Source organism: Tupaia chinensis, unplaced genomic scaffold (genome assembly GCF_000334495.1).
Source record: "Tupaia chinensis unplaced genomic scaffold, TupChi_1.0 Scaffold146187_1, whole genome shotgun sequence".
Taxonomy (NCBI): domain Eukaryota; kingdom Metazoa; phylum Chordata; class Mammalia; order Scandentia; family Tupaiidae; genus Tupaia; species Tupaia belangeri.
This window is the reverse complement of record NW_006206042.1, coordinates 1530582-1555468: the sequence shown is the minus strand read 5'-3', so window position 1 is coordinate 1555468 and position 24887 is coordinate 1530582. Positions and strand designations below refer to the sequence as shown.

The 24887-nt window shown below is 41.1% G+C and overlaps 1 long non-coding RNA gene across 3 annotated transcripts in view; it reads right to left on the bottom strand.

The window, feature by feature from the left end:
- Window positions 1-3136: 3136 nt before the first annotated feature.
- Window positions 3137-24887, bottom strand: part of LOC102488836 (uncharacterized) — a 57277-nt gene continuing 35526 nt past the window's right edge. For 2 of the 3 annotated variants that reach the window (XR_001369766.2, XR_337455.3), the window contains one exon: window positions 3137-3281. This is a non-coding gene — a long non-coding RNA (uncharacterized LOC102488836). Of the gene's footprint in view, window positions 3282-24163; window positions 24485-24887 lie in introns of those variants that run through there. The other variant, XR_001369767.2, reaches the window with a different exon arrangement.

Here is a 24887-nt window from a genome sequence, read left to right as displayed (position 1 = left end):
AGAACATTCTCAGATAAACAAAATCTGAAAGAATTTACCAACACCAGACCAGATCTCTAAGAAGTTCTCAAGGTAGTGCAATTCCAGGAAAATTAAATACAGACACAGAAATAAGAGTTCAAAAACTAAGAAAATGACCAACTTAATTGTGGGGACAAGTCTGGAGTTGAATATGATATCTCATATTTTAATCGGGAAGATCAAACCACAAGAGAAGATAAAGTACATGAGACTGAATTGGTGAAATAGCATCTTATGGCTTTTGACTAAAACATTGCTGATTTTCTTCCAGGCTTTGTTTTCCAGTTTTAAGGATTTTTGTCCTGTCTTGAGCTACCAATAGCTTCATGTACCTACTATTTTAACAGAATTCTAACCTGTTTCCTGCTTTAAGTTTTAAGCAAAGTTCCTTAACATTTCTTTGATTTATTAAAACTAAAACTGCTTTTCTTGAAATAAAAATATATATTAAAAAATACCTATTTAATGACTGTAGTAAACTATATAGCATCAGTTAGGTGCTACTTTACAGTATATTCATTCTACTCAGAGTTTCACACCTAAAGTCAGACATGTATTCACAGATGCGCACCTATCACTTGCTATTGAAAGTAGTTAGATTATTTAAGAAATTTTGTGAATCAATAAAACGTGGGGGGGAAAAGTAATGGAAAACAACTGTAGACACCTGAGATAATGTGAGAAGAGGGTGGAAAATGGCATAGGGTGAGAAATGGGGTAAATATATATATATATATATATACACACATACATACATATATACATACATACACACACATATATATATGTATGAAACTAGAAATGAAAAAAATTTTTGAGAGGTTTTCGCTATAGAGCGCGTGTGCTCGCCAGATAGACAGAGAGAGACAGAGAGACAGAAAGCGAGAAATCACCCCCCAGTGGGGATGGTCACGCCGCAATCCCTTCTCCTCCATTCTCCTCTCGGGATCTTGGGCACACACGCACATGCGCCTGGCGTGAGTTCTAAGCTACCGGGTCCAGGACGCGAACTGCGGTCGACTACGTGGGAGTCCAGCGACATAGCCATTACACTAACTGCTGGTTCCCAAGAAATGGAAAATTATTGACAATAACATGTATGATTAAGCCACTATGCAGTATATTCTGGATGGGAAATAACATTTTGTATGCTGTGACAATGCTCAGGGAATGAATGTAAATTAATTAATTTTAAAAAATGTTTCAGAAGAAAATTACAGTGCACTTGTCACTGGAGTCTAGTTTTGTCCATATTTTTAGTTTAAGGCATTTTGTGAATCAATAAAACGTGAAAATAAATAAATTTGACCAGAGAGGGACAGAGTGAAAGAGAGAGAGGGAAGGAAAGTGAGAAAGGAAGCCACTAGGTCCTAGGGCCAACTAGTAATGTGGTAATTACGGCAACTAGAGCTCATATGGTTGACTGTGAGGTCTGAGTCCCAGATACGGTGGTTTGAAAAAAACACTGTGTTTGGGGCCAGCAGTTAGCGTAATGGCTATGTCGCTGGACTCCCATGTAGTCGACCGCGATTCCCGTCCTGGACCTGGTGGCTTAAAACTCATGCCGGGCGCATGTGCGTGCGTGCCCAAGATCCCAAGAGGAGAATGGAGGAGAAGGGATTGCAGCATGACCATCCCTCCTGGGGGGTGATTTCTCACTTTCTGTCTCTCTGTCTCTCTCTGTCTGTCTGGCGAGCGCACGCGCCCTATAGCAAAAAACTCTCAAAAAACAAACAAACGAACAAACACTGTGTGTATGTGTGCCCAAGATGCCAAGAGGCGAGATGGAGGAGAAGGAATTGTGTCATGGCCATCTTCCCTGGGAGGTAATTTCTTGCTCTCTCTCTCTCTCTCTCTCTCTCTCTCTCTCTCTCTTCCCAGAAAGCATAAATGCTTTATAACAAAATTTTAAAAGAAAAAGAAAAAATCGATCTAAGGGTGAAAGTGGCTTTGAAGGTCAGGGAAGAGGTAGAGAAGGCTTTGCAGGATGAGGAGACAGCAGAGAAGGCAGCAGAGGAGAAGATCACAAGGCACAAGAAAGAAAATGAAGTCTGAATACTTTTCTGTCCCTTTGTCTTTCCTTCTTCCATTTGAAAATAATAATTCTGGAGTTTTCACTCTGTTAGCAGGTCAATAACAGAACCTTGTAAGGACATTCCAATATAGCGTACAATCTTGTGGTCTGCTTGAAAATCTGTAGAGGTGGGGCCGGCAGGTGGTACAGTGGTTGTGTCACTGGACTCCCACATGACCAGCTGTGGTTCGAGTCCCAGACCTGGCAGTTTGAATATCACACCGTGCATGCCCAAAATCCCTAGAAGGAGAATGGAAGAAAAAGGATTGTAACTTGGCCATTCCCCCTGGGTGGTGCTTACTCATTTTCCCCTCTCCCTGTCCGTCTGCTGTGAGCACACATGCCCCATAACAACAACAACAACAACAAAAAAAAATTCCATGGACCACAGCTGAACAAAATGAAATAGTATTGGATTATAATGCAAAGTATAAAATAAATATTCCTGGTCCATATTTACATGAATAAATGATTGAGTAAATAAATAAGGAGAAGAGACAACTATCCCACCCAAAAGAACTCCAAATAAGTTATGTGCATGTTTACTCCTCTAGGAAGTGGACTTAGCAAGAAGGGGACATGTAACTTCCCACACTGGAAGCATAGGCTGCAGGCAGTGACATTCTTCCGATGAGTGTGGAGGTATGGAAAAGGAGGAAGGGGACAGAAACTCCACCAATACTACTTTGGCCAAGTGATCAAGGTCAACACCAATGGCACACACCATGTTGATAGTCTGTACCCTTGAGGTAACGTGATGGGAGCAGCACTTCACCTCTGGGATCTTCCTACCAAAAACGGACATATCAGCCTAATTGTGAGCGCGGGGGGGGAAAGCACCTTAGTGACAACAGCTGAGCATCCTGCAATATATCTGACCAGTACTCCTCAAAACTGTCAAGGTCATCAAAAGTGAGAAAGAAACTGCCACAGCCAAGAACTTAAGACTAGACAATGAAATGTGATGTGGTATCTTTTCCTTTTTCAAGTTTATTTTTTATCTGCACACAGAAATCCAGCCCCAGCCTCAGCCAGCCTGGATCACAGGCATGCATGTATATGACATGTTCGAGGAGGGTCCTAGGATGAGAACCATGGACCTTCCCATATGGGTCCAGCACTGTAGAACACTGCATTACTATAGAGCCACTGTCCAGCCCTGTAATGTGGTTTCTTGAATTTGATCCTGGAATAGAAAAAAGACATTAGGTGAAAACTAAGAAAATGTGAATAAACTATAAACTTTAGTTAATAATGATGTATCACTATTGGTTCATTAATTGTAACAAATGTACCACACTAGAGTCAAATGATTATAAGGGAAATGGTCCAGGAGGAGGAGGAGGTAGAGCAAATAGATGGGAATTCTCTGCACTATCTTCTCAATTTCTCTTTAAATTTAAAGCTGCTCTAAAATGTATAGTCTATTATTTAAAAAAATAGTAATAATAAAGATAAATGGAGCTTAACAATCAATACCTATCGTTACTTTATTACCATTATTAAATGAGGACAAATTTCTACCTTTAGGTCCAACCATAATTTACAGAAAGTATTGCATATGAGGAGATGTTAAATGATGCCATCGGGATCCAATCAGCAAAATGACCCAGTTTCTTCAGTAAATTGCAAAGGGGGGGGAGCAACAAAGGGGGAGAAAATTAAAAGAGATTTAGGGGATGGATAAGCCAATCAAATGTGAGGACACTAACTGGATGCTGATTTGAATAAGCACACTTCTCTATCTCGCTTGTGTTCCCTGGATTCACCTCCCTGTGTCTCAGGATCTTACTATGGGAAAAACAAAAATGAATGCATTGGTCATTAAGACGTTGGTTAAAATAAAGGATGGTACAAGCATATAATAGCCAACTATATAATCATTTAAAATAGTGACTTAGGCCTATAGGTGTTGATATGAAAAGACCTCAGGAAACGTTCTAAAACATAATTCTCTTTCTATAAATGAATCAAGATAATACATGCATATGCACTAGCATGTGAATCATCATTTTTCTGGATGTTTTCACATGCCAAAGATATTGTTGTTCTGGAAAACTAACTCTCTGAAAAAATGGACAAAGTCCCGATTTATTGCAGTTGCTGATTGCCATAATATAAATATACCATAATACCATGTCTGATTTTTTTTTAAGTTTATTTGTTGGGGTGGGGAAAAATGAGAGAAAGAAACAAGAATCCTAGTCCTCTTGCTAGCCAGGGTCACGGGGACAACCAGCTGTTCAGGTCAACCAAGGACTGACGCCTGCACCTACTCACCTGGCTCTAGTATTTTGCAGTGGTGACCAACACCTGCACCACCAAGGCTGAGCCATGTCTGATTTTAAGCTACCAATGTTCTCACAGGCTCATAATAATTCTTGACTAAGAATCCAGCCTTGCGAGCCAGTATGGGTCATCTCCAATATATCTCCGAGTAAAAATGCACATTAAATTTATCATCTTACATGCTAGCTGAATGTATTTAAATTTAACTGTTAAAACTGTTGAACACCTGTTAAGTTTTCCATTTCTAGTTCTTGGTTACACATAGCCTTGGAAATAAGCCCAGGCCCACATTCCCCAGCCACAAAGGAAATCAGTTAGCAGAGATCAACATGAAGGAAATGTGCCCTTTCTATTCTCTTCCTTTCTGGGATCTCATAAGAACCCAGGTTTATGATACCAAAAAAAAAAAAAAAAAAAAAGGGGGGAAGAAAAAAAAAAAAAAAAAAATGGCAGAAGAAGAAAAAAAAAAAAAAAAAAATGGCAGAAGAAGAAAAAAAAAAAAAAAAAAATGGCAGAAGAAGAAAAAAAAAAAAAAAAAAATGGCAGAAGAAGAAAAAAAAAAAAAAAAAAATGGCAGAAGAAGAAAAAAAAAAAAAAAAAAATGGCAGAAGAAGAAAAAAAAAAAAAAAAAAATGGCAGAAGAAGAAAAAAAAAAAAAAAAAAATGGCAGAAGAAGAAAAAAAAAAAAAAAAAAATGGCAGAAGAAGAAAAAAAAAAAAAAAAAAATGGCAGAAGAAGAAAAAAAAAAAAAAAAAAATGGCAGAAGAAGAAAAAAAAAAAAAAAAAAATGGCAGAAGAAGAAAAAAAAAAAAAAAAAAATGGCAGAAGAAGAAAAAAAAAGAAGAAAGGTCACGGAGGCTCCGATGGGTACCTGTTTGTGCTCTTCAGTTTATTAAGATGGAAGACACTAGAAGGTGAGATCATAAACAGGAAGAGAAATGAAGAGCAGTGGGAAATGTAGACAGGGACTTTACAATTTAGATGTGCATTTTTGTGACCCTGATCGTTTTGGAAAACTAACTCAGAGCCATTTTCTTTTAGAGTGGCTACTACTGCCAGATAATAAATCAGGTAATTCTTGAATCTGCCCTAACCCTTCTATAGTTATCCATCAAAGCCTGACTTTCTCCTGATTGCAAAACGATTCAGTAGAAAAGAGCATTTAATTAGAAATAATTCTTAAAAAACCTGCATTCTTCTCCTAATACAGATACTATTTTACTATCAAAGTTTGAACAAATCACTTAATCTCCCTGGACCTCAGTTGTCCTCATCTGTAAAATAAGAACTTTGAACTATAAGATTTTCAAGGACCTCTCTGGCTTTAAAATCATACAGTTCTATTATTTCTGGTGACTGAACCCTCTTTAAGAAGCTCATTCCTCTCAAGAACCCCCTTAGAGCTCCAAAATGTCCTTCAATCAGATAGAAAGCAAGAGGGAAGCGCCAGCGGTCCAGTTGTAGACAGCAGCAGTATCACTCCAAGGCCTGAGACAAAAGGAGAAATGACATCCTGGAGACTCCATAGGTCTGGGGAGAACCCGGGTCCACAGAGGGATTTGGGGAACACTTGATCAGCGCATGTAAGTCTGGAATATTAGGACTGACGGCCTCACCATGTAGATGGTGTTAATCCCTCTGTGACCCTCAGCACCTCACCTGTCGGCATCTCTATTTTCTCCTTTCAAAAACTAGGTCTTCATATAGTCTCCCCTGAAGGAATTCTATTGCTGCCCTATCATCTTTATCTCTGTCTTCTGAAAACAGTCTTCCTACAAGAGTTCCCTCACTAGGAGGTTTTCATCCATCAGAAATCAATACTATCCAAGCTGGACTCAGAACCACGAAGGTAGAACATGGGAGCGTGGAATCCTCATGATTCTTGACAGAGGAAGAGAGAGGAGCGATGTCTGAGAAGGATGACATGGCTACTGTAATGCCAGGGGCCAAAGAGAACAAACTCAAGCTTTCAGGAGTTCAGAGAAGACTCAGGCAGTAGGGAAGACCCACAGAAACTTCTCCCACGGTAGTTTAAAACCTCATAGGTATTAGTTGACTCTTTACAAATCCTGAAAGCTATTCCCCTGAGAAACAAAAAACAGCAAAGGAAAGTAATTTTCTCTAAGAACAGAGGTCTCACTCTGTCACCAGGACTGTTAGGGAGCATAAATCCCTAGCAATAATCACAAAGATCTTTATGTCACTTTTCAGAGCATAAAATGCCTTTGAGTACATTGCCTAATCTGATTTCCACAACAAGCTGTGAGTTATTGGTGTCATAGGAAAGGATCCAAGGAGGGATCCGAAGGCCTGGGCTCTGCCTGTTACCAGCTTGTGACTTACGTGAATTTCTCATGCTTAGGGCATGGTCTTGCCTGCATTTTATAGGTGCGAAACCTGAAGCTCAAAGGGGCTAAGTGATCTGTCCTTAACAACGGGTGTCAACACGGGATGGGCTGGAAAGAACAAAGGCATAGAGCCACAACTTCTTTAGGACGGGGTGCAGCGTTCATATAAAATGATAGAAATACTACCCAAAGCCTGTGGTAGGCAGGTGGGCAGGAAGTAAGACTACAGAGGTTAAGGAGTTAGGAAATTCATTACTGAAACATGAATATGCATTATTTATTAGAGAAATAATTAACTGTGTGAATGCCAGCCAAAGTGGAACATACATAAAACAGCAGGAGCCGTGACTGTAACTCAGACGTGTGAGTCCCTGTGAATCTCAAATCTAAGGGACCACCCTAAGGCTGCAAAGAGGCACAGGTCCTTACTTGCCCATGATGGCTAATCATCAAGAGTCTCACAAAAGGGATCATATAAATACATGGTTCTTGGGGACAGCAGGTGGCAAGGTGATTAAGGGCTCTGGACTCCCACATGGGCAACTGCAATTTGAGTCCCGGACTTGGTGGCTTGCTTTCTCACTTTCTCTTTGTCTCTTTCTCTGTTCCTCTCTGGTCAAATTAAAATAAATAAGTAAATAAAGCTAAATAAAATAATTCTTTGGGAAAAAAAAATAAAAACATGGTTCTTTAGTCAAGAACAGAGGTCTAGAAGTCCATGCAGGAACCTGAGATCTTCTTGTCTAAAATAATGTTTGTGTAGTACAGAGATGTACAATGATTGCATGTAAATAAGAAATCATAAAATTAAAAACATTAAATAAAATAATGAATTTCATTTTTACCTTAAATCAATTGCTTAGGTTTTAAATCATGCCTCCTAGTTCTGATGGAACAGGGAAAGGAGATGTCTAGCCTATCTAGAAATTTCTCTTCTCAAGCTTGCTTTTTTGCAGCCTGAAGAGTCCTTGGTGAGGAAACCATTTACCTTCGTATTTGTCCTCCCACAGGACCCCTCCCCTGTTCCACCATGATAATACCTAAGGAAAAGGCCTTTCCCAAAAGGGATAAGGAGGAACGGAAACCAAAGCAAGAGTTTCACCATGGCTATGCCTCAAAGACTGATGGCCGCTGCAATGGAAGATGAGATGCCGGCAGGACTAAGACAGGCCCACCACTTTGCACCTTACGGCCACACCATTCACAGCAGATCCCTGCACTGGGTAACACGTGTGCAATCCCATCTTTCCATTTCCAGCCTTCCAACTGCAATCTCCCTATCTTGAGTTTCATTTCCTCGGGTTTTTAGAGAGAAAGGTGCAAAGCAAGATAAGGATATTAATGTGTATTTGTTTTTTTTTCAAATTCAGTCCTTTGAGAAGTGTAGTGGGTGTGACCCAGCTTTACACTAGGATACTTGCTGGGCAATCCTACTCCAACTTCTATGATGCAGAGGTAATCACCACAACACGATGTGACATGATCCAGAGAAGGAAGAACCACTGATCCCAACATCTCTGGGCACCACCTGACTACTGCTTCCCGTGCTGCGGTCCAGGTTTAGCCTCTCCTCATTACCATTTATGGAATGTGATTTATGTGTCCCAGAGAGTCAGAATTATTCTGCTTTATACAACCGCATGAGTCAGAAGCAAAACACAGAAACTCTTCTTGGCATTTAAAAAAAAAAAATTAAGAGTTGCTCCACTTAGGCACCATTCTGGTCAAGTGGTCGTACACTGAATACACACAGACTGACAGGGATGGCCAGCACATTGTGGTCAACGTGAGTTGACAGCTAATAGAGTGACGAGAGTGTGTGTCAGTAAGAAGTGTGATTACCTGTAGTAGCTGAGACCTAACTGCAGTGGCTTAGTCAAAATTAAGGGCTTGTTTTCTCTCATAAAAGACATCAAAAGCTAGAAGTCCCAGGGAGTGGTGCTGTAATTCCACAGAATTATCCAAGACGCAAGTCCCCTCTACTGTATGAACAAACCATTCTTACTAGGCAGCCTCTGTTCTCAAAGTCACAAGATGACTGATGAGATCTGGCCTTCATGGTTATTTTCAAAGCTGGGGGAGGGCATGAAAAGACTAAGGGCAAGAGGTCAGCCCCAGCATTCAGACCCAATTCTGAGAATTCCCACCCCAAAATTTCCACTTAAATGTCATTGCCCAGAACTGAAGCACTTAACCAAACCTAACTGCAAGAGAGACTAGGCAATGTAGTCTCTTAGCTGTGCAGAGCACCACCTTGAATAAAACCAGGGTTTATTTCTAGGAAGAATGGAAAAATAGATACTGAGTGGGCCAAAAGCAGGTGCTGTCACAGCATTATATAATCGGTGAAGTCAGTGAGCTGGGCTGTGTGGTTTCAGCTGAGTTCAGTGCAGAGTGAATGTGAGATTGCTGAGATGGGGAAGGGTGTATGCTGTTAGGATGAACTCAGTAGGACAGGAAGAAATGTACAGAGCCAGGCATGAGATTAACAGCAGTGTAGCGTGCGATATATAATCACATGGGATGGGTGAGATGCTCAGGGTTGTGCACAGTCAGTCTGGGCTCTGAGAGATCAGTGAGCTGCTGGGTGGGGGCTGGGGAACAATGGTGCAGCAATGAAACACACTCTTTGAGGTTGACCCACATGGGAAGGTTCTGGGTTTTCATCCAAAGACTTCCTTGAGTGTATCAGGCATGTGTGTGTCCATTATCCAGGACTGGCTGAAGCTGGGGGCAGATCATGGCATCAAGACCCTGTTGGGGGTTCTCTCTCACATATTCTCTCTCTCTCTGTCTCTCTCTCTCTCTCTCTCGTTCATGGAAGAAATATGTAAGTAAACTATAACAGAAAGTACGCACAATCAATGTGGTCTCGATGAGATGGCAAGGGTGTCTGCAGTCAGTGTGAGCTCAGAGAGCTAGTTAGTGACTGTGTAGCTTGTAGAGGTGAACCTTCGCTAAAGCCTTTATAGCCATTTTTGGGCTTTCTAAGAAAGAGCCTAAGAGCTACTTAGCAAGATCAGGGAAAACTGGGATACACCCTGCTCTCCTGGATAAAGGCTGTGCCTACCCCCTCCACCTCTACCAGTGGCTGTCATCAGGGTCTGCCTTTGTTGGGACCTATGTTATAGACGGCCCCCTTGTCATTTCCAAGCAGGCTCCACTTTGCCGCTGTCCTTCTACGGCCAAGTTTCCTCAGGTTAGCTGCCTTCATACATCACAACAGGCAGGTTTATACACCTCAACCCGAAGCCAGAACTGCTAACAAATTACCTTGACACGTTGATTGCTTGCCTTATCTCACCCTAGAGGCCTCCTGAGTCCTTCTTCACATCACCACAAACACTTCCAATTACTGCACTGGTTTATCAGGGACTGTTTCCTTGTGTTCCGTTCAACTCTCCACGATGTTGGTGTCTGAGTAATGCATCCTCTGCGTTGGGGCTGAATCTCTCATACATTGGCTCCTGCTTCTCCCTACCCCCACTCCTATAGGATGTGATTTTTGGCCACACAGACTTGGCTTGTGGCCTCTGTGGCATCATCCAGCCCTAACTGTCCCTCAAGCAACTCTAGAACACCTATAGGGGGTCTCTATAAGAGATATTTCCAGAAACAGGTTCTGTCAAACATGTGGCTTCATCAGGCTTCTTAAGTTGCACAATGGAAGGAAATCATTACCGGAATTTCAAAGGGCACAACAGAGAATTTCAACATTAACCAGGAATGGTGTTCTGTTTTTTATCCAGTCAACACCAGTTAATGTCGGGAAGGAATAGCGGCTGTGTCACATGATTGCCAAGCACTGTCCCACATCCTTCCTGAGGTCAACATTCCCAACCCCACCAAACCCTGCAGCTCAAAAAGCAGCTACAAGTGCAGAGTACATTGTAATGCTGTGGAAATCCTCTACTTTGAGAGCCACATCTGAAATTGGGTTAGAAATATGGTTGACAATTTGTTCTTAAAATCATCATGAGCTTCTAAGGGATGACATTGACTCATCAACTTATCGGTCATTATCAGTTATAATTCTAGAAATGAACTCAATGTGGATTCGTAAGAATAATGGTCTGAAAGAACCACTGTGTGATAACCTACCCTATCTTCCCTTGCAGATGGATTAATACATTTTTTTGGAAAATGACAAGAAGTCTTGAGCTCATTTGTTCAAGAAGTTACCCACAGTTGAACACTCTCAAGAAACCTGCAAGACAAAGTGCCAGAGCTTTTTCAGACCCAGATATCGAATCTCCTTTTCCCAACCGAGGATTGTGATTTGGCTTAGTTATTTTGAATGTAGAAATGGTTTGCCTTTAATAATATCCTATAGAGATACATTAGGATTTTACATGAGATTTTACTACAAAAAGCTAGGCTCTATGAGGAACTGATTTGCGTTCACTTTTAGAATGAGGAAGAAGCAGTAGAAATGATCACCCATGAATCCAGAATCGAATATCCTGCAACCCAGAAATATGTCTGGTCTTCTCTGGAGAGGTGAACTGACCTCAATTTCAGGACACCACAGGAACTCAATATAAATTTGGAACACTATGTTACAATTTACAGAAGCATTGCTAACTCAACAACTGTAAAGAATAACAATTATTGTCCCTTGATTACAAAATATGTCTTCAGTCTAAGCATTTCTTGAACTCTTCTTACATATAAAATCAACTCTGGGATCAGGAAGTTCCTGAGAATCATGCCAGATGCCCAATGACTTGTGAGACTGTCAGCTCCCACAACGAACTTGTTTAGGTGGCTGCTGAACGAGATTGGATCTCCTTATTGGATCAGGTATGGTACTGATGAGGTACCCCAGAGCCAGGGTAGGAAGTCAGACAGAAAAATACAAGTCTGAGAACTACAAGTAAGAACTGAAAGGCAGGAAAAGTCTGTGGGACTCAGAAGCAAAACGAGCAGTCATGAATCAGAATGCATATCAGGAGTCAAGATTAAGTTCGTAGGTAACCAATCAGCAGTTAGAAGCCAGGAAACCCACAGGCACAGAGACCAATGCAAGTCAAAGGGTCAGAAACCAAGTGGGAAGTCAAGATAGCCAAGTAAGAGGCACCATCAGGATGGCCTTGAAGCAGAAATCCCCACTATTTCAGAGACGAAGGCTCTCACCTCACTCCTACAGGAGCAGAATGTGACCATTCCGGGTGGAAGAGATATAAGTAGAGGATCCCTGTAAAAACAGATGCAGCCAAAGGACAGGGGAAGAGAGTTTGGAATCATATGGAAGGGCATGTCATGACATCTCTTTCCATGGTGCCTGGAAAATCAGAGCTTTAAGCCAATAATTACCCCCCCACTGGCAGTTCAGGATCTCAGAGTGCAATTGGCCAGGAATAGCCACCAGGGATGAGGGAGACGTTGAGAAATGTTGCTCTGACACTTCCCCAGCTTCTTCTCGTGCCATCTCCCACTCCCCTACACCCTTTCCCTGATGGCTCACAGTCCAAGCACTTCCCTGATACCCGACTATAGTCCGAATTCCTCCTGGGGGCATGACACTCAGATTCCCATTCCTAGGAATTTTCCAAGCGAAATAAAAGTCTCTCTCTCTCTCTTTTTTTTTTTAATTTGGAATGCATATCACAGATACGAAGAGAAAAGGAAATATATCAAAGAAACTCTAACTGAGGTATAAATGATGAATATGCTTAGCTCTCCTAGAGGAATTTAAATTTAAAGAGAAAAACTAATTAACACAAAAGTACCTCTAGAACTCTATTCTCCTACTCTGGAGGAAAAGGGGTTGTTACCAAAACAAAACAAAACAAACAAACAAACAGAAAACTCTCTTCTGCAAAAAAAAATTATTTAAGCACATGATTTGCACTACAGTTCAGACAAAGTGCTAGCTTTCTTTCATTATAAAACTAGTTAACAATCAGGACTTCTAAGAGTTCTGTTTAAAGGTGATAACTGATTTGTCTCCTTTATCTTCCTTTTTTAATCAGATATACTTCTAGGAATAAACACAGATGATATGAATTATAGTGATTTGCAAAAACTGATATTTGACCATGTTAAAAAAAAAAACATTCTGGCATTTCTGTTTTCTAGGACAAGAGATAAATTATTGCTGAGGCCACATCACACAGTGAAAAGAACATGAACTCAGTGTTGTGAACAAGTCCGCCTTATCCCTGGCCCCAGCCTCCTCTCAGAGATAAGAAGAGACTTTGCAGAGTTCTTATGAAGATTAAAAATCAGGCATATGAAATATCTATACCCAGCCCAGCACATCATAGTTTTACAATGAATAGCGCCAACATTTTAAAGTTTATTTATTTATTTATTCCATGAGTGAGCGAGAGACAGACAGCATCCCCAACAGGGTTTTGATACCGTGACCCATTCCCAGCGGCAGCCAGCTCTGGATGGTGAGCGTGCACATACCTGGCACATACCAGGTATGCACCTAGAACCTTCCCATGTGGGTCAGTCTCGCAGAGCATCACGTTTTTACCACTGCACCACCATCCAGCCCCTGAAGCAATTGTTACTATCATGTCATTTAACTAAGAAACGCCCAATCATCTTTTGCCATAGTGTATGTCTACCTAGTCAATAGGTGTAGCAGAAAGAGTATTAGGAGTAGTGAGTGGTAGAAATTCTGGTCTAAGAGCAGAAAACGGGGCAACAATCCAGTTTTTTCACCAGTTAGCTGTATGGGTCTTACACAACACTTAACTTCTTTAGACTCCAGTTTTCTCATCTGCAAAATCAAGGACTTGAACACATCATTCTGGTTACGTCCAGACCTGAGGTCCTCTGCCACTAACTGATTACCTCCAGGACAGAGAAAAAGCTCTCAAAGGTCGCTCCTGTCTCGGAACAGCCTAACCCTAGGTGATCCAAGGTTTACCCCGTGTATCTCTGCATTCACCCTTTCACCAGCAGCTCCCCATCCTGCCTCCCCTCTTTGGGCCTTGCTGAAGTGCACAGATGGACTTTGCATCCAAACACCAGACACAGACCCTACCACTGTTACATGCACGCCCTGTAATCCAGGATAATTTCCTGAAGTCATCCGCACCTCAGTTTTCTCCCCTATAAATGTAGCCAAGTAATATCCACCTCATTGAGTTTTTATGAGGATTAGATGTGACATGTATGTGAACATGATTTATAAGCGCTATGGCACAGTGCAACATTAATAGAGCAACTGTGATTACTGGTGATTTACAGTGTTACAGACATTCTGTGGAAAGCAGCCCACCTCACTGGGTTCTGAGTCAGCATACTTGTGGAGCATCTACCTGGGCTCCTGCCTTCTTATGTGCCCTGCAGAATCATGCAGAATGGCATAGGATTTGCCTGTAATCAGATCCTGAGTTTAGTTTTTCTAACTGAGAAAGGAGGTTGGCTTAAGCTTTCACTTACAGTCAAGTGGCAGGAACTTGTTTTAATGGCCCAGAAAACTTTGCATCTCATCAGTAATATCCTACCCATGTGATCTGAGGTTTTCCTACTCCAAGAGGCAGTTGCAGAATTTCAGGAGAGTCACCCATAACTAATTGTAATAAATTCATCATTTGCTGGTAAGAGCTGTAGATCGATCCCTACAGGAGGCTTGATCTTTTTTATTACTATTTTTTCTTTTTTTTTATTTTTTTTTTTACCTTCAATCACTGTGTATCATCACAATATACCAAATGAATTTTCCCTTTGTGAATACATTGCATATTGGCTCACTCAAAGAAATTACCATATACGTCATCATCAACAGATCATTTTCCATTTTCGTGTCCCTTAAATGTTTTGCTTCTTTCTTTTCCCCTTGACTCCCTCCCTCTCATCCTCTCCCATTTCCCACCCTCTTCCCACACTATCCCTAGTATCACTGTTACTCTCCATGCTTCCACTCCTTTTTAACTTTGAGAGAGAGATTTTTGCTATAAGGCAAGTGTGTATGCTCGTAAGAGAGACAGAGAAACAGAAAGCGAGAAGTCACCCCCTCCCGGGGGTGGGGGGGGATGGCCATGCCACAATCCCTTCTCCTCCATTCTCCTCTTAGGATTTTGGGCATACACACCCGGTGTGTGTATCTGGGATCTGGGATTTGAACTGTGATCGACTACATGTGACTCTAGCAATGTAACCATTATGCCATCTGCTGGTCTCCATGCTTCTACTCTTAAGCACTGCTGGGCTTGCAGTTCTATGGAACCCCAGGTTCTCATGGTCATGAAGGGACCATAAGGCATATAAAGCAGTCTCAGAAGAAACTGAGCATGCCATCGGCCACAGAAGTGTCCTGAAATACCCCGTCTGCAGTGCTGGGCAGTGTCATAGTTCTTCCAAAATTCTCTCTCTATACTGAAGTCTAAAGCCCATTTGCTGAGAAAAGGTTTTAAGCAGTCATTTCTGAACATAGTCCCATGTGTTGGGTTTTCTGAGCAGTCAGCTGTGTGGACTCTTTAATCAGCATTTGCCTCTCTCTCTCCCCTCCAAGTCTTTCCAATCTACGTTTGCAGGTCTCTTGCCCTTGGATAGGGGTCGTCCCTTAAGCAGAAGAGTAAGCAACTATTCACATGGTGTAATTTGAGACATGTCACAATCCCCACTGCCAAAAATATCTTCCCCACCAAATGCCACAGCGCCTAAAATTCCCAGCACCAAACTCCCTGCTGCTGATCTTCCTCACCTTCCCTCCCAGTATCTGCACATTGGAAAGCACAGCTGCCCCTCCAGGCCTGTCTTGGTGTCCCTCTGTCCTGTAGCCTCCGTGATCAACCATTTGGAAGTGATGCCTTATTCCTCAGAACATACACACAGCCTAATTTGTTTTTCTTTCTTTTTTTTTTTTTTGTTAGTTTATTTACTTACTTCTCCCTTGAGGAGGAGAGAAAGAGTGAGAGCGCACACTTCCAATAGGGTGCTGATGCCACAATCCACCTCCAGCTCAGCCAGCCCCAGGTCATGGGGATAGTATGCCTAGTGTCAGGAGATCTCCCAATGCAAACTAAAATCTTCCCGTGCAGCTCAGCCTTGCAGAGTGTTGTGTTTTTCTGCTGTGCTGCTGTCCCCCTCGCCCCCCAGGCCTCTTTTAAAATACAAATCACTTTAAGGCCATTTCTGGCTCTGTGATGCACTGCTCAGGAGAAGCCAAATCCAACTTGGCAGCCAAGGTTTAAGTGTCCAGCCTGGTCAACCTAAGACCCTCTTGGTGACCAAGATCCAATGGGTTAGAGGACTGGAGGAAAGGGATTGCAGCATAACCAGACCTATGGAGGGTATTTCTTTCTCTCTCCGAAATATGCATGTGTGCCATACATGAAAAAAAAAATTAAATAGATAAATTATTTTATGTTTAGACATATATACTATCCCCGCTGTTACTTTATGTTTAAACACACACACTATTCCCCCCTATCTTTGTGCTACTCTTCCTTCCCCCAAGCACCCAGGCCCAGAGCGGACACTTAGCAAAGACTTAATATCTGACCAATGGTGTCCAGTGAGTGAAATGGATAGGGCAAGACACAGCTTCGCCTACGCTCAGATTTTGCTACTCGCTGGCTCCATATATTTCAGCAGTCACTTCACTTCTCAGAGCCTTATTTTTTTTTCTGTAAAATAAGACCAGAGCCAGGCAATAGCACAGTGGTAATACAACTGGGCCCACATGGGAAAGGCTGTCATCCTGATGAACACGTCAAGTGCATGCATGTATGCCCATGATCCGGGTCAACTGAGACTGGAAGTGAGTTGTGAGATGAAAACCCTGTTGAGGTTCCTTTCTCTCTCTCTCTCTCTCTCTCTCTCTCTCTCACACACACACACACACACACACACACACTTTCTCTTTCTCTCATAGAAGAAAAGAATAAACTTAAAAAATAAATAAGGCCATCGGAGAGATATAAAATCCCAGGGCCAGCAGTTAGCGTAATGGCTATGTCACTGTTCGCGTTCCAGACCCGGTGGCTTGAGACTCACACCAGGTGTGTGTGCGTGCGTGCCCAAGATCCCGAGAGGAGAATGGAGGAGAAGGGATTACAGCATGGCCATCCCCCTGGTGGCTGATTTCTCGCTTTCTATCTCTCTGTCTCTGTCTGTCTGGCGAGTGCACGTGCCCTATAGCACAAAAACCTCTCCAAGAAAAAAAAGAAATAAAATCCCAGAGCACTCCCAGCCATCATTGTGCTCCACCTGCAGCTCCCATAGGTTCACCAAAGGCCCAGAAGCATTCTTATAAGTTGTTTGACTGGGGCTGGCAGGTGGCATGATGGTTAAGGATGCTGGACTCCCACATGACCAACTGAGGTTCAAGTCCCGGATCTGGCAGCTTGCTTTCTCACTTTCCTCTCTCTCTCGTTCTCTTGTTCTGTACCTCTCGGGTCAAATTAAAATAAATAAATAAATAAATAAAGTTAAATAAAAAATAATTCTTAAAATTTTTTTTGTTTGATACTATATACTACAATAAGGTATTTTAAAAGATTAAAATGATAAGGCAAAAAGAAAAATAAATATAAAAAAATTATCTATGGTCCTATTTACTTACAAAAGTGGGGCATGAATTCAGCTTCGAGCTTCCCAGCAACTAAAGCAAAAAGGTATTAAAGTAAAAGCAGCTGGTTTTGGGGTCAGCCAGTGGCATGGTGGTTAAGGCTACTGGACCCCCCATGGTGGACAATGCTGTTCGAGTCCTAGAGCTGGTGGCTCGGAAAAAACGCACCAGGCGTGTATGTGTGCACGCCCAAAAGATACCGAGGGGAAAATAGAGAAGGGAATGTGGTTTGGCCATGCCCCTGGGGGTGCTTTCTCACTTTTCCTCTATGTTGCTCAAGAAGTACAGCTCTTCCTGATATTAATCCAAAAGAAACAGATGTAGTATCTTTTGTCCTCAAAACAACCACAGTAAATAAACCGGGGAGCTTCACAGACCTGTTTCCTGTAGCATCCCTTCTCGCAAGAATGTTCCAGTTATCTAATGATGCGTATAAACCTTAAAATAGTGGCTTAAAATGACAACAATTGCTATTATCTCAGGAAATTGATGAGGTTCCACTAAGTAGTTCTCACTTAGGGTCTTTTAGAAAGCTGTAGTCAGATGGTGGCTGGGTGTGTAATAATCTAGAGCCTCCACTGGGAAGACTCCAACAGCTTGGGGCTAGAACATCTGGCGCTCTTCAGATAGCTCTAGAGGGTCTCTCCATACGACCCATACGACCCTCTATCATGGCAGTGCTAGAGCAGCTGGAATTCTTACCTGGAAGCGCAGGCTGAGAGGGAGAGAGGCAGGCGAGCTCTATGACCTTCTAAAAGCCAGCCTCAAAGCCACACGGCATCACTTCTAACACATTCTATTTGCTAGAAACAAGCTACTAAGACCAACCTATGTTTAAGGAAAGGGTAATTTGTCTCTAGCTTTTTATTTTTTATTTTTTATTTTTTTTGGCTGAGGAGTGTCCAAGAATGTGGTAACATATTTTAAAAACACCAGTAATGTGGACCAGCTGGTGGTGTGGTGGGTTAAGGTGCTGGACACTCCCATATGGCCGACCACAGTTCGAGTCCCGAACCTGGTGGCTTACTTTCCTACTTTCTCTCTCTGTGTCTCTCTCTGGCCAAATTAAAATAAATGAATAAATAAATAGAATTAAATAAATAATTCTTTAAAAAAAAAAACACCAGTAATGACAAAATACAAATTTGCAATTCAATAAATATTTTTCTTTCTTCTTTTCTTCTTCTTCTTCTTCTTTGAGAGAAAGAGAGATTTTTGTTATAGGGTGCATGCACTCGCTGAAGAGACAGAGAAACCACAAGTGAGATATCATCTCCCAAGGGGATGGCCATGCCTCAATCCCTTCTCTTCCAGTCTCCTCTAGGGATTTTGGGCATGTATGCACACACGCCTGGCATGAGTTTTAAGCTGCCAGGTCTGGGACTCAAACTGCGGTTGACTATGTGGGAGTCCAGCACTATAACCATTATGTCATCTGCTGGTTCCTTTCTTTTTCCTCTTTCATTGCCAGAGAGCATGCACACTTTCCAGAGAGAGACACAGAGACAGAGAGGAAGGGAAAAAGCACTTGTCATGCCACAATCCCTCTCCTCCATTTTTCCGTTCTGTCAGGATTTGGGGCAAACGTGCTCACACACCCAGTGTGTTTTTCAAACTGAAGAGACCAACGTTCAAATGGCTCAGTTGGCTATGTGGGATCTGGCTGCCTTAATCACTAGGCTTACAGGGCCTGCCCAAATGCTTTCCTTTTGAAAACCAGAGAAGATAATCAGACTCAACCCAGGTAAAAGTCTCTGGAGTTGTGCTGTGTAGTATGGTAGCTGCTGCATAATTAGGTACTTAAAATTAAACTAATTAAAGTTAAATTAAAAATGTTAAGCCCACCTTCTTCTGTTTTAATAGCTGCCTTTCAATAGTTGTCAGATAGTCATACGGCTAGTGGCTACCATGGCGAACAGCACACCACGGAACATCATCGCAGAAAGTTCTGGTGAACAGTGCTGATCTAGAATAATGAAGGAACTACCCTTTGACTGTCAATCAGAATTGCTCACTCTTCTAATTAAGCTCTAGGTAGGCGTGGGGCAGCAGAGGTGTCCAAATTTTAATATTTGACAAGAGTAGAACTGCAAGAAATTCACATTGCTAATGAAAGATAGCCCACATATCTTAAAAATCAACCAAGCAGGAGGTGAGTTCACTTTCTTTAAAGAAAATGAAGGCTCCTAATGAAGACCCAGAGAGCAGCCCCCTCTCCACCTCTGTGTGGGGGTTGTCAGTAAGAACATACCAGCAGGACCAAAGTGTTCTTCCAAACAGTTTCCTAAAAACTGTTTCCTCAAAACAGCTGGGGGAAAGAAAAATATAATCAAAGCCACAAAGTTCATTCCCTCATTCTTTTATTCAACTTTAATGAGCAGGCATAGATGTTATTTGTACCTGAAAAAAATTAAAATAGATTTGACTAATCTCCCAGGTCCCAGAAATAAACAAATGTCAATAAGACACCCAAGAAACAGCTACTTTTTAATTGCAACATTTTCTAGCAAAACCATCAGAGAAAAATGGTTGCAAAATGCAGCCCTAAGTAGCTGAAAAAGTTGGCCGGCTATATATAATCATTAGATATAAGCCAATTAAATTGCAAATACTATCTGCCAAAAATGATGATTTTTTTTGGGTTTAGAAAAGTTGAATTCAAGCCACTCTATTTTCCAGTAAGATAAAGAGGCCATTTCTGGTTAGTGACAATAAAATGATATCACCACTACAGAGAAGTTATTTTTATACTTTTTATAATAAGGGGACATGCAGTTAGATCATGCACGAATTGTTTCAAATCATTAAGACACAAATTAAAAAGAAGAGTTAAAGGAGGCAGAGGCAGAATATAGTTCCAGTTTTTAAAGATTAGAATAATTATCTGATCCGTAGGAGACCATTCCCAGGTACGCTTGTGGTCTAAAGCTCAGATTGCACGTAAGCATTAGTCATCCAGATCTTGAATCCATGTTCATTGAAAATCTATTTGTCCTTCCCCAACCTCTCTCCACCCTTCTCCACCCTGCTCATGCCTCACACAGCTGACTTGTATAGGCCGCATCAACAGGCTCTCTTGCCCTTTCTAAAGGAGTTCAGCCAAAAGGAGACACTGGCAGGAGATTAGAAGATAAGGAAATAGATTAGAGTATCTATCCTTCCCCCACTGCCCTGCTCTCTCCCTCCCTGCAAGGGTACCATGGATTAGCTGCATTCCTTAACCATAGGCTGTAGCTCATGTCAGGTCGCCCTTCTCATATAGCTATGCTCCACGCATTCCAGTGACACCTCACTTCCTTGTTTTGGGGCCACAATGTGATGTTTTGATATATACATATAATATGGGATAATAGCCATATTCATTGCCTCAGAAGTTTATCATTTCCTCATGGTTAGAACATTCAAAATTCTCCCTTCTACAATTTTGAAACATACAGTATATTATTGCTAACTGTAGGTACCCTACTGTGCAACGGTACACTAACACTTAATCCTCCTATTGAACTGTAACTTTGTACCATTGACCAACTTCACTTGCCCTTGTCACCGCTACCTTTCCCAGTCTCTGATAACTAGCCACTACTCTCTATTTCTCTGAGATCAATATTTTTAAATTCCACATACGCATGAGATTGTGCAGTATTTCTCTCTCAGTGCCTGGTTTATTTCACTTATGTGATGTCCTCTAGGCTCATTCATGCTGCCACAAATGGCAGAATTTCATTCTATTTTACGACTGAATAGTATTCCATTGAATCAATATATCACATTTTCTTTATCCATTCAACACTTGATCAACATTTAAATTGTGTTCACACCTTTGCTATTATGAACAGTGCTGCAAAAAAACATGGATCTACAGCCATCTCTTTTTCTTACTGATTTCTTTTTTTTTTTTTTTTTTTTTTTTTGTTTTTTTACCTGTGGGGGTATTGCTTGTTATATGTACCCGAGATCCTAACTTGTTGACTATCAGGTAAAAAGCGTACTAACCCTTTGTCTCTGTGAGGGTAAGAGGGAAGAAACGATGGGTTTTACACCCATCTTTTTTTTTTTTGTTTTTTTTTTTTTTTTTTTTTTTTTTTTTTTGGTTATTTACACAGTAGTGGAATTGCTGGATAATATGGTCATTTTAATTTTACTTTTTTGAGTAAACTTTTTTGAGTTTTTCATAATGGTGAATATTTTACATTCTCACCAACAGTCTATAAGAGTTCTTCTTTCCCACACCCTCCCCAGAATTTGTTAGTTTCTGTCTTTTTTGCAGTGACCACTCTAATTGGGGTGAGATATCATATTATGGTTGTAATTTTCATTTCCTTGATGATTATGATGGTGGACATTTTTTCATATATGTGTTAGCCATTTGTGTATCTTCTTTTGAGTAGTGTCTATTCAGATTATTGCCCTTTTTTTAAATCATATTATTTGGGTTTTGTTGTTGTTATTGAATCATTTGCATGTCCTACACATTCTAAATATTCATCCCTTGTCAAATACATAGTTGGCAAATATTTTCTCCCATTCAGGATGTTGCTTTTTTACTCCATTGATTGTTTTCTTTGTTGTGCAGAAGCTTTTTCATCTGATGTAATCTCGTTCATCTACTTCTTGTTTTTGTTACCTATGTTTCTGAGGTGACTTATGAGTTGCAGTGGCTCCCCACTATTAGCCTAAGTATCTTGTAGGTTTTCCTCAACCCTGCCTATACCTTGGTCTGTACACTCAGGCATCGCGTAACAGCATTTCAGTCAGCAACACACCACACACACAACAATGGTTCCATAAGACAATACTAGGCTATACCATTTAGGTTTGTGTAAGTACACTCTATGATGGTTACACGACTACACAATCCTCGGAATGTATTCCTGTTTTTAAGTGAGGCATAATTGCAGTTTCTCTAATTAAACACTCTTTAGTTATTCAGTTTGTGTGGACTTTTCCACAACCCCTGATGATACACCAGTTCATTATTAGTTTTTATGCACAAAGAAGAACAAAGAAAGAGTCACCAAATTTATAAATAGTCTTAATTATTTCTGAAAGACTTTTCCAACACACTAGAAGGAGTGCAATGTTGTTAATAATGGAATATTGTACTCCAATCCAAACTGTTACTCATAGAAAATATTAGCCAGGAAAAAAAAAATCCAAAACTACCATTTACTTTTAAAAGTGTAATGAAAAGTCCACCGAAATGATGGCACTATGATTTTTATAGAGGAATATTGTTCTCGAAATAAAGAAAAGGACAGGGGAGTTTAACCAGATAAAATTAATAAGAGTAAACAAATTATCCCCCAATTAAAGCAGGACTTGAGCAATTCCGAGAGTAAGCGTTCTCGAAAGGTGCCTTGTAATGATAGTACCACATGCGGACATAATACATGGACCCAATCAGCAAAGAGACTTGTTATTTCAAAGATCAGTAAAGTTGTTCTTCAGTTGAAGTCCTTGAAGATATACTACCTTATACCACCATGCGGTAAAAGAACAAAATCCTTGAAGTCAGACAGATCTGATTTTCAAATCTCCAAGTCAAAATCTTTTATAACGTGGGATAAATAATATTTCCACTGTAGGGTAATTGTGAGAATTAAACATAAATGTATATTTAAAAATACCTAACATAGTACCTGATTCACTTAAAAAGTCATTAAATGGAAATTCAAAAACAAACCCAACAAAAGAAAACCAATAACTTACACCCTAAGCAGCTTGAAAATCAGCAAGCAGATCAGGAAAACAGATTGGAAAAATAGCTGGTTAAAGTACCCTCCCTCCAAATCTTCCTATGTATTATATAATGTTTTAAGAACCTCGATAATGGAGGAATTCCCTTCTAAAATTTCCTCCCATAAGAAACAGTCACCTAAGGGAATTTTCTCATTCTCTGTCCTGGAAGACCTCCAACTATTCTTCTTCATCTAGCTTTCTGTTTCAAAGTTAATTACTACTTTTCACAGTGCACCACGGAGAACATTTCTTGCTATCACAAACTATCGGGGAGGTCATCACAGTTCAAATGAGTACTGGACTGATGCAGGCATCCCACTGGCAACCACAGGGCCCTTTACTGCCCTGAGTGAATGCCCAGCTGGGTCTTCTATTTGTTTTTTTGAGATTATCCCACCTGAGTGACAGAACATTGTCTTTGCCTGGGTTGGCCACATCTAGGACCCAGAAATAAGGTCATTGTTTCCTGTCAAACACCTTTTTTTCTGTGTTTGGGGTTATGCCACAGATTTGTTACTGACTCTACTTCTGGACAGAATTCATTTTTTAACAGCAATTTATAAGTTTTTTTTTAGCAGGACCATAGGAAGTGGGAATAAGTATAAAGTATTTTGACAAGTAACAGAGGAAAAGAATTCCAAAGACTGAGACACTGCCTAATGTGATGAAAAGATCAGCAAAATTACATGTGAGAGGACTCTGAACACAAATCAATTCAGAAACTCTGCCCTATCCCTGGAGCTGGTTTACAGATTCCTAACACTACAAACCCACCCCCACGCCCCTACATTTCCCAGTTCCTGATCCTGGAGTTGGTGTCCCATGGATCCTCAAGACCAAGTTCCCAGTGAACTCCTCTTTGAAATGCTGTTTGGTGAACAGAACAAATGCAGGTAGAGCTTACACTGGGACCAGCAGTTGGCATAATGGCTATGTCACTGGACTCCCACGTAGTCGACCACAGTTCAAGTCCTGGACCCGGTGGCTTAAACTCACACCAGGCACATGTGCATGCGTGCCCAAAATCTGGAGAGGAGAATGGAGGAGAAAGTATTGTGGCATGGCCATCCCTCCCAGGTGATGATTTCTCGCTTTCTGTCTCTTTCTGGTGAGTGCACATATCCTATAGCAAAAACCTCCCCCCCCCAAAAAAAAGAGCTTACACCTAGTTAATGCCCACAATCTGCCAGGCATTACACAGCATATCAGTTAATCCTGATGGTAATCCCAGAAAATAGATCACATAATCACAATTTCATAGGTACAGAAAGGCTTTGACAACTTATGTAACTTGCTCAAAATAAACTTGTAGAACTAGAATTTGCACCAAGTCTTCCCATCTCCTATTCTTCTCCTTCTGTCCTGCCACATGTTCATCAAGGACTTTCTCCACTCTTCAGCATCTGGACATAGAGCTATGAGACTCTGAACACATTACCTTCACTCTGCCATCAGCTCTTCATCTTCTGCACGAAGCTGTCAGAAAAGAGTGTAAATGTGTATAACCTAAGTGTACAGCGTCTTCCTAATCTATCATTCACTTTATGTATCTGGGTGTTTGACAGTGGACACCTGTATCAGTTGTCTGTCATTGCATAATAAACCACCCCAAAGTTAGTAGCCTTGAACAATAATTTCTTATAGCTCATGACTCTGTGGGCCACTTGGGTAATTCTTCCACTGGTTTTGCATGGACCCACTCCTGCAAATGCTGGTGGATTACCTGGGAAGAGTGTTCACAGGCAGCTCGAGGCAATAGATCTTCTCTTTCCACATGGTCTCTCATAACAGACTTTTACATAGCATAATTATCTTGGGGAAGCTTCCAAGAAGACAAACTCCAAAGTACAAGCATTTAAAAAAAAAAAAAAAATATATA